A 16,993-nucleotide genomic window follows, 5' to 3' on the forward strand; every position below is an offset into this window, starting at 1 on the left:
CAGCTGTGTAAGGACCCTCTATACCAATCAAAGAGGAATCTTGGAGCCTTGGATTCATGGAGTGTTCAGTTCAAAATGTTCTACTGTCTGGTGAGCCTCTTACTTTTGCCTTGTCACCAGCATCCATATTCACTTTTTTTTCTGTTAGTGTCAGTTATCTGTAATAACTGCAATCCAAAGTGTTTCTGCCAATTCACATTCCTCACCTGTAAATGCTAATTCTTTGGACCAGTTTATATGAAAGAGAGGTGAGATTTGTAGTTACAATATTTGCAATAATGGGCTGTACTGTGCTCAATTGATCCTCATGCCTTACAAATTTTGCTTGTTTTGCTGTTCCAAAATAATCTAAGCCTCTAGCCATCAGTCTTCTACTTGGGGTTTGAGCTCCAGCACTGTATAATTACGTTTTCTAACCACTTTCAACTTTATTTGCCAAATATACTGATGCATGCCAAATTTTACCACTTACCAGACAGGAATTACATTAGACAGTGTAGCACTGAACTGATTATTTGCTCTGCTATTGGATGCCTTCTATGTCTAGTGGCAGAATTACGTATTGTAGTTGGCAGAAAACTGTCTAAAACCCATCAAAAATCGCTTTCCATCTCCCCCTTCAAGTTTTACTAGCAAGTATGTATTTTTTTAAAATCCCTACAGGTTCAGCAGTTTTTTTAATTGCTTGAGATTTGCGATGCAGTCGGTTTCTATTCAGACAGAGTTCTTGACCTTTGAAACTTGATGTTTCAGCTTCTATTATAGTAACTGCCTCCTGCTTATTCCTGTGATACTCTCTGTTCTTTGGTACTGATCTTTGTCCCGTTAATACAATGTGAATGAAACCGCCTTTTGTTCAAGTCCGGTTGCGCTTGACAGATTCAGACAAAAAGGAACAATTAGAACCATAAAATCCCTACAGTGTAGAAGAGGCCGTTTGGTCCATCCAGTCTGCACCGACTCTGACAGCATCTTACCCAGGCTGTCTTCCCCACCCTAACCCCGCACACACTTCCCATGGTTAATCCAACTAATCTACACATCTTAGGGCACTAGGGGGTAATTTAGCATGGTCAATTCAATCCACCTACGCTGCACATCTTTGGACAGTGGGAGGAAACCAGAGCACCCAGAAGAAACCACCAGGAGAATGCAAATTCCACACATGGTCACACATGTACCAAAGAACAGAGAGTATTACAGGAATAAGCAGGAGGCAGTTACTATAATAGAAGCTAAACATCAAGTTTCAAAGGTCAAGAACTCTGAATAGAAACCGACTGCATCACAAATCTCGAGCAATTTAAAAAAAACTGCTGAACCTGTAGGGATTTTAAAAATCAAACCTTGGGGTTCGGTGCTGCGATGCGGCACTGCGAACCACTGTGCCTTTGTGCTGCTCCAAATTAAATGGAATATTTTGTATAGAATCAAATCTATTTTCCAAAACATTTCTGCATAAGTGTTTATTTCTTTGTTTTGTCACTCTCTCCTCTTCCCCTCCAAACACTAAGTTCCTTGAGTGGCCTCTTTCCAGCAATGCTGTCAGCAACAGAACTATACAGCAGCATCCTCCTGAGTGCCTTAATCAAGAAGACAACCAAATTGTTGAGATTTAAAATTTAGAAGAGCAAGAGCTCAGTGCTACTGAGCACGTGCTTCCATTCCTTGTGGTGCCCTGATTAATTACTTCTAAAGTTACGTCAAATGGATAACTGGATTTATAAGCAAAAATAATTCTTGGAACAAAAAATGTGTTTGGCAAACCTGGCACAAAGCAGTTCTTGAAAACTGAGGCAGTGGGAGTTCAGGTGTGAAAGGAAGATCTCTGATGTAAGTTGCCTGAAAGAACACACTTCAGAGCTGCTACATCTTACTACAAAAGTTATTTGTGCTACTATTGATCATTTTGGCTCGTACCTCCATTTTCTCTTTTAGCAGCGTTTTGCCTACATAACGCAAGTGACTACACTTTGAAAGTAATTAGCTGCCAGGCAATTCTGACCATGTGGCTGGCAATGTGATGAATGGAAGTCTTTTCTGTACAATCATGTGGGTTTTCTGCTTATAGTTTATTCACAGGTCTGGTATGAAACATTCCCAGTAAATTCTAATTGGCACAGTGACCATAAACTAGCTCATCCAGAACTTTGCTGCCAACATCCATCTCTCCAAATAGCGTTCAAGTATCACAGCCATCACTCACCTGCGTTGCCTGTTAGTCTGGGAGCATCTTGATTTTAAAATCTTTGTTTTCAAATCCCTTTCTACCTTAATCCTCCCTATCTCTGACCCCCACCTAAAGCCATTAGAGATTTCTGCATTCACTGTACCCAATCAGCGCTGCGACAGTTCATTTGGCATGTCCTTCAAATTCTAGTTATGCAAGCGCAGCTGGCAGTATTGCCTTATTCGTGACCATGGGCAGCACTGTGGCACAGTGGTTAGCACTGCTGCCCCACAGTGCCAGGGACCTGGGTTTGATTCCCGGCTTGGGTCACTGTCTGTGCAGAATCTGCACGTTCTACCCCGGGTACTCCGGTTTCCTCCCACAGTCTGAAAGACGTGCCAGTTAGATGGATTGACCATGCTAAATTCTCCCTCAGTGTACCTGAACAGGTGCTGGAGTGTGGCAACTTCATTGCAATGTTAATGTAAGCCTACTTGTGACTAATGAATAAACATTAACTTTAATATTGATTGTGACACTGGTAGGCTTGGAAGTTGCGCTTTTTTGTTACTTTTATGCTTTAAGGTAAGTGTAAATATTTTTTCACCGTTTGAAGTTGATTGTTCTATTAATATAAATATTCATGGAGTTATGGTTGGTGCACATGCCTGATTTCAATGCTGTGGCTCTCGGAGATGCGACTTACTCACTAGTCTAGGTTGTCCATCACTGGGTTAATGACCTTGCAATAGGTATTCCATAATTTTGGGAATTAGCTGAAAACCTTGAGTGACAAATTGAGGAAAGGCATCTTAAAATCAAATGAATTTCTATACTTTATGAAACTTGAGATTTTTTCCTCCAGGTCCAAGTTATTAAGAGCATTGGCAAAGTTACTTCAGCGTAGATTTCCCAACTGGGCTTTAAATGAGCGATTCTTTATTAGCATCTGCCTGATTTTTGTGTGGTTAACTTCATTTACATAATGTGGGCCAGTTCCCAGATTCTTGTTCAGCTTGGCAAAGAGCTTGCAGGGTGTGGGGTTGTTTACAGGGAGTGATGGATTAAATTAAAGGTTTGCAGATGCTTTTAAGTAGTCCCCTATGGCAACAAATGCATTGGTAGCTTTTATTACAAAGATTTCTAATTTTTTAACTTACAGTTTGCAAAGGCAGTTTGGCTAATGACTGATGCAATAAACATGGAAGCAGGAAACCAAGTCTGGCTAAGTGATGAAGTTCTGCAGATCTGAAAACGTGTTTGAAGGGTGTGAGACTGGTATTGCATGAGGTGATGATGAGATTGTTGGTCCAGCCCGCTATAGACATCCCCTCTCCCCTAACCATTTTGAAGGATGTATGAAGGGAGATGTTATGGAGTTTAAGCTCTGGAGCCTCCTCACCTATTCAATAAGTCAATGAGTGATCTGATTATGGCCTTGGCTCCATTTTCCTACCTCCTTTCTTACCTACCTATAATCCTCATCTAGCCTCTAGATCAAGAATCTGTCTCGCTCAGCCTTGCATGCATTTAACGACACAGCCTCCACTGCTCTCTAAGGAAGATAATTTCAAAGACTTGCGCTGGCAACAGTCCTGTTTAAATCCTGAGTGATGGAATGGATCAGAAGGATCACTCATCCAGCATACACTTCAACAAGCTGTCATTGTACTGTTGAGCCATTATGATGAATTTCTTAGTGCAGCCAAAGTTCTCCATTACCTTCCAAAGATCCTCATGTCTTACTGTGTCAAAGGCCTTAGGTCAACATGTGGTGTGGAGGTCGACGTTCTTGTTTTTGGCCTGACTAACTGCAAATGTTTTATTAGTGGTTCTTTGGCCTTTTCTGAAATTGTACCAACTCTCTGGCATCAGATCCTGGCAGAGTTGTTGCACTAAACAGTTCAGAATGACTCTGGGGAAGTTTTTGTCAGAGATAGGTGAGGAGTAAAATTCCTCTTGTGGTTACTGCAAGGTTGGGGAGTTCCTGTCTGCTTGTTGAGGTGGGCAATGGAGATATCTTTGTATTCCGTGCTTCCATATAGATTGAAGGAGCCCAGTGAGTTGTTTGGCCAGACATTGGCCCCCAGCTGGGATAGCATAAGTTCCTGGGGCTTTGCTTCCAGACTGAAGTTTGATTGTGCTTCCTTTGGAAAAAGTGGGGAAGCCATCAAGCTGTTGGCAGCTTGTCGATTGCCACTTCATTGATGGATGAAGGCTGATTATGGATGTGGTCAAAGTGCACTGCCCATCTTTCTGGAATTTGACTTTTACTGAGCAGCATTGACCTGAAATAACAAAAGATTGGTAATGAATCAGTAGACTAGGGCCTGTAGATAGATTTCAAAATCTCTTTTCAATCTTTGTGGTCTTCATACAATTGAATTTTATTCACTTTCTGATTCTACCAATTGTCTTGTGACTCTTGGCTTGTATTGAATAGCCTGAAGATTTTTCAGTAGGTATTGTGCTTAAGGCAATGCTGACTTCTCATTGAGGGGAAACCCTGAAGAGGAAATGTTTCTTCTCCAGTAGTTTCTGTAATACTTCATTGTTTTCACTGAACCAATACTTATGAGAGATAAATCCAAGGACTTCTGGAGAAATGGAATATTCCTGAAAGTCCTCCACCCCTCAACGTAGTGTCCATTTTTGCTGTAGGTAAATCTATAGTTGTTCCTTCATCTAAGTTTCATGATTCATGTACAAGGACACCCTGATCCCTCTACCACAGCATTCTTCAGTCTCTCTCTATTTTTTCCTATTCCAGTGGACAACTTCTCATTCCCACATTGTATTCCATAATTTTTGCCTATTTACATTGTCATAGAGCAATGCAGCATGGAAACAGGCCCTTCGGCCCAACTGGTCCATGCCAACCACGGTGCCCTCCCAGCTAGTACCAATTGTTCCTATCCCTCTAATTTTTCAGCCATGTACTTGTGCAAATGTTTGTTAAATGCTGCGGTTGAACCTACCTCAACTGTTTTCTCTGGTAGCTCATCCATGTATGCACGTGAAGAAGTTACTTCTTGGTTCTATGCATTTCATGATTTTATATACCTCTAAGTTCACCCCTCATTCTCCGACATTCCAAAGAATAAAGCCCTAACCTGGCTAACCTCTCCCTATAGCTCAGGCTCACTAGTCCTGGCAACATCCTCGTAAATCGTTGCGCAATTTGTATTACAGATGTCCTGCTACTTGCCTCCTTAATGGATTCTAGTATTTTCCCAGTGACAGGTGTTAGGCTAACTGACGTATAACCTCATGCTTTCTGTCTCCCATATTCTAGAGTGCAGAAGATCCATTGCAGTTTTTTTTAGTCTGTTGGGATGTTTACAGAATCCAGGGAATGTTGGAAGATTACAACTCGTGCATCTTCTGTTTCTGCGGCCACTTTTAAAACCGTAGGATCCAGGCCATCAGATCCAGGAATTTGCCAGGCTTTAATGCCATTAATTTTCACGGTACTTTTTTTATCTTGAGAAAGTTCCTTTTAATTTTCTTGCTATTCTTGATGTGCTTTTTCTGCCTTCAGTTGTGAATGCAGATGCAAAATACTTGTTCAAAGCCTCTGTCATGTCTTCATTTTCCATTAATTTACCAGTATCACTTGGAGGGACCAAAGCTCGCTTTAGCTACTTGTAGAAGCTTTTACTTTCTCTTAATATTTTCTCAATTGTTTTGAACTCTTAATTTCTTTCCCTCCTGCTTTGGTTAGAAACCAATATTAGAAACCAATCTTCTGACCTAATCTTTGCAGCATTTTGTGCCACTTCAAGCTTAACATCCTTAGTTTTTGAAGTTCATTTATTAGTGTCACAAATAGGCTTACATTAACACTGCAATTAAGTTACTGGGAAAATCCCATATCGCCACACTCTGGCGCCTGTTTGGGTGCACAGAGGGAGAATTTAACATGGTCAGTGCGCCCAACAACACATCTTTTGGACTGAGAGAGAAAGCTGGAGTACCCAGAGGGAACCCATGTAGACATCGGGAGAATGTGCAGACTCCACACGCAATGAACCAAAGCAGGAATTGAACCCGAGTCCCTGGCTCTGTGAGGCAGCAGTGCTAACCACTGTGCCACCCATGTCAGCCACAAATGATGCATCCTTTGAGTCCTTCTGTTTTGAGTTCCAACTTCTTGCCTTTAACTTGTTTCCTTATTCCGTTTTAGCCATCTCAAATGTCATGTAGTCTTACTATTCAAGTTTCAGGCCTGGTCACTTCATTTGTGTCTCCGTAAAATGACTACAGTATCATACTAATTTAGCTCTCTTTGTGCTATTAATTCATTTTTTAAAGAATGTTGGGTGCATTCAGATAAAGAATCTTTAAATGTCTTTTTACCATTTTCCTGTATATGACCTTGTTTCTGATGCGCTCTTTCCTGATACCCTCTGGTTTTCATTACCCATGTCCCAATTTGGCACTGTTGCCTTTCTGTTAGCTTTCCAAATCTTGCCTCACCTGACCCCTGCCTGCCTCTATTTAATTCCCAAGTTATATGATTTTCCGGGACACTAAGTGAGAACAGTCAATAATTCAGCTTCATCATTGCCAGCACTGATGCCATTGTCCATGAATTGAAACTCATTTCTCCCACATCAGTTTTTTGATTTTACTTACCATGTGCCTATTTGCTGCATGTTTAGGTAGTAATCCAGATGTTGCCTTTGTAGTTTGGCTTTTTAATTTGCCCTCCTAACTGCTCATATCCCCATCTTCTCAGTTTATCTATCTGTGCTCCAGTTTATATTGTACTATTTACTGTGAATAGCCTTGAATGGCCCTCTGCACTTGCTCTGGTCAGTTTATGGGTCCCTGCTGCGATCAAATCAGAGGTTAATTACTTTGTTTCTGGGCAATGGTGCATGTTGGCTTCAGGTGGTAAGTCGGCCACATCTCTTTCACTACCTTCTGGATGTTTCAAAGCATTCACAGGCAGTGCTGTCTGGGGAAACCCAGCTACTTGTAAAAGAGTTTGGGCACCGTTGTGTGACTGCAGTTAATTTCTGGTTGACCTTTCCACAAAACAAAAATGCAGAGTAAAACCAATTGTACTAATATTGCAGATATTTCCAAAAAATGCCACAAGACCTCCTGAGCAGCAGTCCAGGAACAAATTTGGAAAAGCAGTCCTAAGTCTAGCAATATGATATTATAATTTTGATTTAATTAAATAGATTTTAAATACAACACAAATCTCATGAAAACCTTGGGCTCCATTTTGATATTAACTGATTTTATAAATCTGAGCTGGTTGTAAATGGATTTGGAAATAGCTAAACGGAGAACACCAGACAGGGTTCGCCTTGTTCCATACTGATCCTAGCATGGTACAGGGATTAAATTGTTGATTTAAATCTCGATCAACAGACACCAGGTGCACCAACTTCTGTGGTGGAGACCTTTGCCTCTCAAAAGCACCATGTGTCTCCAATTACTCAAGACAGTACTAAAATATCATTTTCTAACTAATCTACTTTAAATTTCAATCCGTAGTAATTGCTTCCATCCCATTAGTGAGTCTGTTCCATCCGTTGACTACTTGTTCAGTGAAATGTTGTGTATTTGCTGTCCTGCTTCATGCACAAGTTTTGTCCTCTGGTTCTACAGTTCTGAACAAGAAGCAACTGCTCATTGTAATTCTTTTCTGGAATCCTAAAAACAACAATCATATTACCCCTCAACCTGCTCTTTCGATGAGAAAGTGTCCAATGCACGTAGTTATTCCTCAACCAATTGTTACAGAAGAGGAACCAGAAAGATTGAAGTAATGTAACCTTTTCAATACAGGTAATTACAATTAAAAACAAAATACTGGATTGATCCAAGCTGGTCTGGCAGCATCTGGAGAAAAATTGAGTTAATGTTGAGAGTCCATATGACTTCAGAGTAAAGAGGGATAGAAGTGTGATTGAATTATATAATTGGAGAGGGATTGAGGAAGGTGCAGCAGAATAGAAGGTCTGGGATAGGTTGGGAGCTAAGGAGAGATTGGCAAAGATGTCATGCACACAAGACCAAACAAGTGTTAATGCTGGCATTAAAGACTAAAAAAATGTGCTGACAGTGGCTTAAAAATAAGATAGCAGAATGTGTTTAAAAAGAACAAAGATCAGTACTCAGTGAAAGCAAGACTGAAGGAAAAAAGTGACAGATGGCTCTGTGGAGGAGGTGGGGTGTTTTATGTTGGGACCCAAAAAAAGAATCAAAATGGAGGAGAATTTAACTCAGTCCAGAAGGCTGTATTGAAAATGAGGTGCTCTTCCATTTTGCGTTAAGCTTCACTGGAACATTGCAGCAGGCCAAGGATGGGCATGAAAGCAAGATGGTGAGTTGAAATGACAAAAGACAGGAAGGTTGTGTCATGCTTGAAGATTGAGCAAAGGCATTCTGCAAAGTGGTCACCCAGCCTGTGTTTAGTCTCTCTTGTAGAAAAGACTGCTTTGGAAGCAGCAAATGCATTATATCAAAATAAAGGAGGTATAAGTGATGTTCTTTACCTGGAAGGAGAGTTTGAATCTGTGGACAGTGAGGAGGAAGTAGCTAAGAAGTTTGCAACTTGAATGATTGCCTGGAAGTGCAGAAGGAGAGGCAGCACTGGGGCTAGCACTACTGCCACAGTACCAGAGACCTGGGTTTGATTCCAGCCTTGAGTGATTGTAGAGTTTACACATTCTGTGGGTTTCCTCTGGGTGCTCTGATTTTCGCCCAGTCAGAAGGTGTACAGATTAGGTGGATTGGCCATGGAAAATGCATGGGGCTACAGGACTAAGGCGAGGGGGGCCTTGGTGGGATTCTGTTTGAGCATCAGTGCAGACTCGATGGGCCGAATGGCCTCCTGCACTGTTGGGATTTTATTGGAAGGGGATGAAGGGTTTGGGGTGATGGGAGGAATGGACCAGGATGCCCAGAAGGAGTGGCCTCTGCAGAACGCTGACGGGAGGGTGAGTGGAACATGTATTTCATAGTGATGTGAAGCTAGAATTGATGGAAATAGTTGATGATCCTTTGAATATGGAGAATAGTCGAGTGAAAGGTGGGGCTTGGGGGGCTGTTGTGGGAGGAGATGCACACTTTACCATGGTTGTCAGAGAGAGGAAAAAAGATGCAGGCAATGGTGTAAGATGTTGGACATAGTTCAACCTGGTGGGGAGGATTCTTAAAGAAAAAGATGTTAGAAGTGCTGCTTTTGAAAATAGCATGAACAGGTTTGAAGAAGGTGGCGAAACTGGGCGAGTCAGATGAGCCTTATACAGGAACCGGGGTGTGAGGAACTGTGGTCGAGGAAGCTGTCTGAGCCTGGACTTGTGATCTGTATTGATGGTCAGTTTTATCACTGGAAATGGAGACGAGATCGACGAAGTGTGTCAAAGATGGAGCTAGTAATGGAGAGAGCGCTGTGGATATTGGGAACAAAACAAATGTTTCCAGATCCAGATGAGAGCAAGCAACAGTAACAATAAATCAAATGACTAATGGAAAGACAGTTGTGGGAGAAGACCTGGGTAGGACTGGAGCAATCAGTGTTCCACATCCACAGGTGATGCTGAGATCCTTGTGGTTACCTTTTTATTTGCAGAAGTGGAGAAATTGATTGAGAGAACAAGGTTAGCTAGGCATTGGAAAGTGGCAGTGAATAGGGATTGTTCGGACCTCTGCTCAAGGAGGAAGCAGAGAGCCTACTGACCCTCCTGGTGGGAGCTGGAAATGTAGAGGGATTGGATGTTCCTCGTGAAGAAAAGGCAGTTGGAGTCAGGAATCCAGCACAGGGCCAGATGAGTCAAAGAGATTTACAGCATGAAACAGACCCTTTGGCCCAACTTGTCCATGTTGCCCTTTTTTCCCCGACCCCTAAGCTAATCCCAACTACCCGCATTTGGCCCAATAGAGTCATAGTGAATGTAGGTAGTAAGAGACTGGACAAGGGGAGAGAGGATGGAGTAAATATGAGAAGAAGTGAATTCAGTGGGGGTGGGAATAAACTGATAAAAAGGGGTCTACTACTTGTGGATTTTGAGAAGGATTGATCATAGAATCTACAGTGTAGAAGGACATCTTTCAGCCCATCGAGTCTACACCAATCACAAGCCCACCCACGCCCTATCCCCATAACCACATATTTACCCTGCTAATCCCCCTGACACTAACGGGCAACTTAGCACAGCCAATCCAGCTGCTGTGAGGCAGTATCAACGTGGGGGACAGATTGGAAGCTATTGAGGGAAGTTATGAGACAAGTTGCCTTTTTTTTGTGATAAGGTAAAATTCCTTTTCTGCTCTGGTTGTGGACTCTGAATTAATTATGGATGAGGCAAGATTATCTGACTAAATTACTTGAACATTGCATGTGGGTGTATGGAAAATTATAAGGGTTCTGCACATGGAGAGACCCAATGCTGCCTGTATTTCAAATTGGCATTGTGCATCTGTTGACACTTTGTACAATGAAACAAAATCATGAAACTATTTGCTGGGGAAGCAAATGCATGGTTGGTTACTATTTAATTTTGTGCTAGAAGTGTGATGGTCAATTGGCTGCAAATTTGCCTGAAATATAAATGCATCTGGCGAAGAAAATTAGATGTCGGCTCCAGCAGTATGTTCTCCATTGGGCTGTGGGTGGAAACGTTTTCTCTGAGGGCCATGGGTAAGTAATGATGTATTACCAGACACCATATAAACAAAGCCATTTGGAAGCTGCGATGCTCATTATTTTGGTTTTTGATTAAAAAGTTCTTCCTACACTACAGCCGAAAACATTTTGCATGTCATGGAAAAACTGAATCTTGTAGGGTAATGAGCCAATCTCACTGCGCTGCATGGATTGAGTTTGTAACATTCACATGGTGTAGTGAAGTACATTTGGACTGCTTCAAATCATGAGCTGACCTCTTTGTTTTGATAAGCAGCATTCAGGTCATGACTACTGCTTTAAAACATCTTGCTTTTATTATGTGAAAGCAAATTGAATTCTTGCAAATCAAAAGAAGTACAACAAATAATGGTTACCGTCAAATCGGAAGTATCTTGTTTGATAAAACATTGAACTTCCATGAAATGACAGTTCCTTTCCCAATTCTGCCCCATGGCCGTCTTGTTGGAATTCCAGTGCCAGATTCTGATTCCCTGGGCAAGCATAGAGTGCAAGGGTTGATTAGGTTCCCACGATTCGGCCTGACGATTGGCTGGCTCTTTGTGGCTAATTTGGCCCAACTAATTTGTATTAGAGCGATGTTGCACTGTTATTATGCCTTTCACAACCTTAGGATATCCCAGGGTATTTTCCAACCAGTGACATGTGTTTTCCTCTGAAGTGTTGTTGTAATGTTCTTGCTGTAGCGGGATTGCAGAGAAGGTTCTGAGAGACTGATGTACGAGGAAAGATTTAAGTCAGTTAGGAATGTACTTGCTGGAGTTCAAAAGAATGAGGGGGGTGGTTCTCATAGAAACATAAAATTCTAACAGGACTAGACAGAGTAGATGCAGAAAGCATGTTCCTGATGGTGAGGGGTGTCCAGAACCAGGACTCACAGTCTGAGGATATGGAATAGACTATTTAAGGCAGAGATGAGAAATGTCTTCACCTAGAAAGTGATGAGCCTCTGGAATTTGCTACCACAGCAAGTAGTTGAGGCCAAAACATTGAATGTTTTCAAGAGGCAATTAATAGCACATTTGGGATGAAGGAGATCGAGGGATATGGGTGGAGGGGGGTGGGGGGTGCAGATCAGACCATTAAGTTGGATGATCAGCCATGTTCATAATGAGTGGTCGCACAGGCTTGAAGGGCTGAATAGCCTATTCTTGTTCCTATTTTCTGTGTACCAGTCAACATTTTGTGCTCTGGTCTTGAATGTGGTTTAACCCACGACCTTTTTGACTTGGTAAGAAGTCTCGCAACACCGAGTTATTTGGAATCACGAGCTTTCTGAGCACTGCTCCTTCATCAGGTGAGTGGAGGTAGGTTCACAAACAGCATATTGACTTGGGGGAGAGTGCCACCAACTGAATTTTATTCTCCCCTTGCCCTTCTGTTTGTATTACTGAGCAAGTGGGTTTCTTCTTAATCATTGAACTATTTGCTGATCTCTAGCCTTAAATGTAATTTTTCTTTCAAACCGGAGATGCCTTCATGTCTGTAGTTCTGCTGTTTCCTGCCTTGTTTTCTGGCATTGAACACAGCTGAAGGAGGGTCAGTGCCAGCAAGTACAGATGCTTCAGGGCCTGGATAGGCAAAGTACACTGTGGGTGTACTGCTCCTGCTCAATGAAAATTGGCTGCATACTTTTATGCTTCACTTCTAACCTTTAGATATTAGATTAATGATGAAGTGTTATTTTGTGAGCCTTCCCTAGAGCATTGTTGTAATATAAAATCGGGAAGTCAGAGGCCACTCTTAATTGCAAGTTGTACAAAATTGACCTTGGCAATTAGGAAAAGAATGGTCCTAAATGAATGAATGTTCAGAATTAAAGTTTATTTATTCATGTCACAAGTAGACTTCAACACTGCAATGAAGTTACTGTGAAAATTCCCTAGTCATCACAGTCTGACACCTGTTCAGTTACGCTGAGGGAGAATTTAACATGGCCAATGCATCTAACCAGCATGTCTTTTGGACTGTGGGAGGAAATCGGAGTACCCGGAGGAAACGCACGCAGACATGGGGAGAATGTGCAGACTCCGCACAGACAGTGACCCAAGAACAAAGAACAGCTCAGCACAGGAAACAGGCCCTTCGGCCCTCCAAGCCTGTGCTGCTCATTGGTCCAACTAGACCATTCGTTTGTATCCCTCCATTCCCAGTCTGTTCCTGTGACTACCCAAGTAAATCTTAAATGATCCCAGCGTGTCCGCCTCCACCACCCTTCTTGGCAGCACATTCCAGCCCCCCACCACCCTCTGTGTAAAAAAAAAAAATCCCTCTGATATCTGAGTTAAACCTCACCCCTCTCACCTTGAGCCTGTGACCCCCTCATGAACGTCACCTCCGACCTGAGAAAAAGCTTCCCACTGTTCACCCTATCTATACCCTTCATTATTTTGTCCACCTCTATTAGGTCTCCCTCATTCTCCGTCTTTCCAGGGAGAACAAACCCAATCTCTCCTCATAGCTAAGACAAGCAAGCTGGGAATCAAACCCAGATCTCTGGCACTGTGAGGCAGTAGTGCTAACCACTGTCACTGAGCTGTCCTATGCAATGGCAATGACCAGCGAGAGTGCACCTTAATGCACCTCGGATTAAAAAAAAGTAATAAATTTAATCTCTTCAAAGTTCTTTGGACAAGTGATAGTTACTCTAGCTGTAGTGATGGGTAAATTTTTGCCTGTGGTATCGTTGGATTGATGTAGAATTTTGGGATGTTGGATCAGTAATTTTTGACTTTCTGGGTAGCTAATGGAGTGTTGAATCTTGGCCACGGCCTCGCTAGCTATAATGTACATTTTGGATTTGCATGTGCTGCTGTTGTGTTGGCACATACGTTAAGTGACAGTTTCCATTCCAGTTTCCTATTTTGAAACAAAACATTAACCAATTAAACTAAATCAAATGACCTGAGGGATAAATTAAAGGAGCAGCCCTTTAAAGGGATACTGCTTTAAACAAAAAAAATCATAAATTCCATTCCTTTCTCCCACAAATCATAATGTGAGGTGTGTCCAGGATTAGTAATTACCTTTTATCAGGGATTTTCACATTTGGAAACCAAATCTAACCTACGCATCTTTGAACACCAAGGGGCAATTTAGCACAACCACTTCATCTAACCTGCATATCTTTGCACTGTGGAAGGAAACCAGAAGGGCTGGAGGAAAGTTACGCTGACGCTGGGTGACCATGCAGTTGTGTAGCTTGTACATCACGTTCTGTGCCAAATTTTACCATCTATAAGATCATTTTAACCTCCATTCCAAATCATTTTCAAATCATTCGTACATTTTTACAGAAAATAAGTAACAAACTTGTGATAGAGCGAGATAGTTGAGAATTTGCCTTGCTTGTTAATAAGTGACAGATACAGTTGTTATAACTATAAATGGCAAGGAGAAACAGGTGAAGGATCTGAATGAAGACTCTCAGCTTGGAGTTCTCAATCAAACAAGATCAAGATCAAACACACTGGGCGGGGTCATGAACAGAGCCACTGGAGTAGCAACTCACACTTTCACTCATTTAAATTCACCTGGGACCAGCTCTCCTCATAACTAGATGTAGCAACTAAAATCTAATAAAGCAAAAAAACAAATGAAATACTGGCTTGTCAAAGTGTCTAATTTGTGGTTCAGCCCAGCCAACTGCACAATCCAGCCGATGGAACCAAGGGACACTGATGGCTGAAGTCCAATTTTTAAAAATCCATTGTATATGTTTTTTTAAAGTTTCAAATTGGCAATGGGTAAATACTACAGTCCAGTGTTAATATTAACTGTCATCCTGTGACGATGGAGGCAAGCCCTCATGCCAGGGATTGTTTCTTTATTTCCATGAATAATAAGGGAGCAAATAAAATCCCAATGCCAGTGAGGTGTACTTAAGCAGTACGGAGAGAACAGAGCAGTGCCAGAAATATACAGGCCTGAGTGCAAATCCAAGTAGGGTGGTGTGTGACATAGAGGGGAACTTGCAGGTGGTGTTCCCATATGCCTCTTGCCTAACTGCAGGCTTGGTAGATGTTGGAGGATGTGAATGTTTTAATGGTTGTATCATAGAGTTCCTACAGTGCAGAAAGTGGCCATGCACATTTACCACGGCTTGTCCATCTAACCTACACATCTTTGAATACTGAGAGGCAATAGCTACCCTACCTATCCTGCATATCTTTGACCTGTGGAAGGAAACTAGAGCAACTGGAGGAAACCCACACAGATGTCAGGGGGGGAGGCAGAGGTCCTGAGACTAGAATTAAACCCAGCCCCTGGTACTGAGGCAACAGTGCTAGCCACTGTGCCAGTCTAACATTGCACCCAAACTATGTTAGAGTGGCAAGAGGAATGAAATAGTTGTAAAGAGAACTGCAAGATAGAAGGCTCTATTCAAAGTGGGGCTAGCCTTCAAGGCCAATGAAACAAAATTAAAACACAATTTTCAAGCATAAATCCACGCCACAAATTAATTTCCCTACATGTTCATGACCAGTTAGACCTGTAGAATAGCCACCCTTGTGGCCTTTGGAAAGTGCACATTATTTGTATGTGACGCAAATGAATAAAAAAAAGCCGGAGAAAAAAGCATCAGGAAGGAAATAATCATGGCCTGTTTATGTGCTTTAATGAACAGAATCCCACAATTTGATAATACATAAAGGCCCAGATAATTCAAGAATGTAGAATACCCCATTTATTGATGATGATCTGTTATGGAGAGATGATTCTAAGATCAGTATCAAATCTGATCGAGTGGGATCTCTACAATGATATGGCCAGAGATTCCAAATGAATTATTTGCAATGGATGCTGAAAATGATGGATTTTACTTTTTTAAAAATCAGTGTGATTAGGGGTATCCTTGTCTAATTACTTCATTCAATAAAATGTGTTGTATTGATTTAATTTGAATTGCCATCACTCACCTTTGCTGCATGCAGGCAGCAAATACTTCAGTATCTGGAAAGCTGTGAATGGTGAACATTGCAATCATCGTGAACATCCCCACTTCTGATAAGTTGGAGGAAAGATCATTGAGGAAGCAGCTGAAAATGGTTGGGCCTAAGATCCTACCCTAAAAAATCAATGTTCCAGGGCTGGGATGATTAGCCTCCAACAATTATCTTCCTTGGTGCTAGGTACGACTTAAGCTGGTGGAGACTCATCTACACACACAGGCACCCAATTTATATCAACTTGAATTTTGCTAAAAACTCCTTGACCAATGCTGCTTTGATGTCAAGGGAAGTCACTTGACTCACCTCTGGAATTCAGATCTTTTGTCCCTTTTTTTATTCATTTACAGGGTATGGGTGTCATTGGCTAAACCAGCATTTATTACCCATCTCTAGTTTCCCTAGAGAAGGTGGTAGTGGTGAGCAGCCTCCTTGAAGCACTGCAATCCCTGAAGTGCAGCTGCACTCACTGCTGTTAGGGAGGGAATTCCAGGATTTTTACCCAGCTATAATGAAGGAATGCTGCTACTGACATCTGTAGGACTGGCCAGCATTTATTGCCCATCTCTAGCTGTCCTCAAGAAGGTGGTGGTGAGCTGCCTTCTTGAATCGCTGCAGTCCGTGTTCTGTGGGTTGACCGACAGTGCCGTTAGGGAGGGAATTCCAGGATTTTGACCCAGCGACTGAAGGAACGGCAGTATATTTCCAAGTCAGGATGGTGAGTGACTTCCAAGTGATGATGTTCCTGCCACCCTTGTCCTCAATGGTAATGGTTATGAGTTTGGAAGATGCTGCCTAAGGTGTCTTGATGAGTTCCTGCAGATGGTCTTGAAGGTGGTACACTCGACTGCCACTGTTTGTTAGTGGTGGAGGGATTGAATGTTTGTGGAAGGAGTATCAATCAAGCGGGCTGCTTTGTCTTGGATGGTAACAAGATTCTTCAGTGTTTGAGTTGCACAGGCAGTTGGAGGCCATTCCATCATAACCCTGACTTGTGCCTTGTAAATGGGGGACAGGCTTTGGGGAATCAAGAGGTGGGTTATTTGCTGCAGGATTCCTAGCCTCCGACCTGCTGTTAGAGTCATAGAATCCCACAGTGCAGAAAGAGGCCATTTAACCTATCAAGCCCACACCAACAATTCCACCCAAGCCCCAGCCCCGTAACACTTCATATTTACCCCTGACATAATCCTCCTGACATGA

Source organism: Carcharhinus amblyrhynchos, chromosome 32, assembly GCF_965287045.1.
Source record: "Carcharhinus amblyrhynchos chromosome 32, sCarAmb.v2.hapA, whole genome shotgun sequence".
NCBI classification, from domain to species: Eukaryota; Metazoa; Chordata; class Chondrichthyes; order Carcharhiniformes; family Carcharhinidae; genus Carcharhinus; species Carcharhinus amblyrhynchos.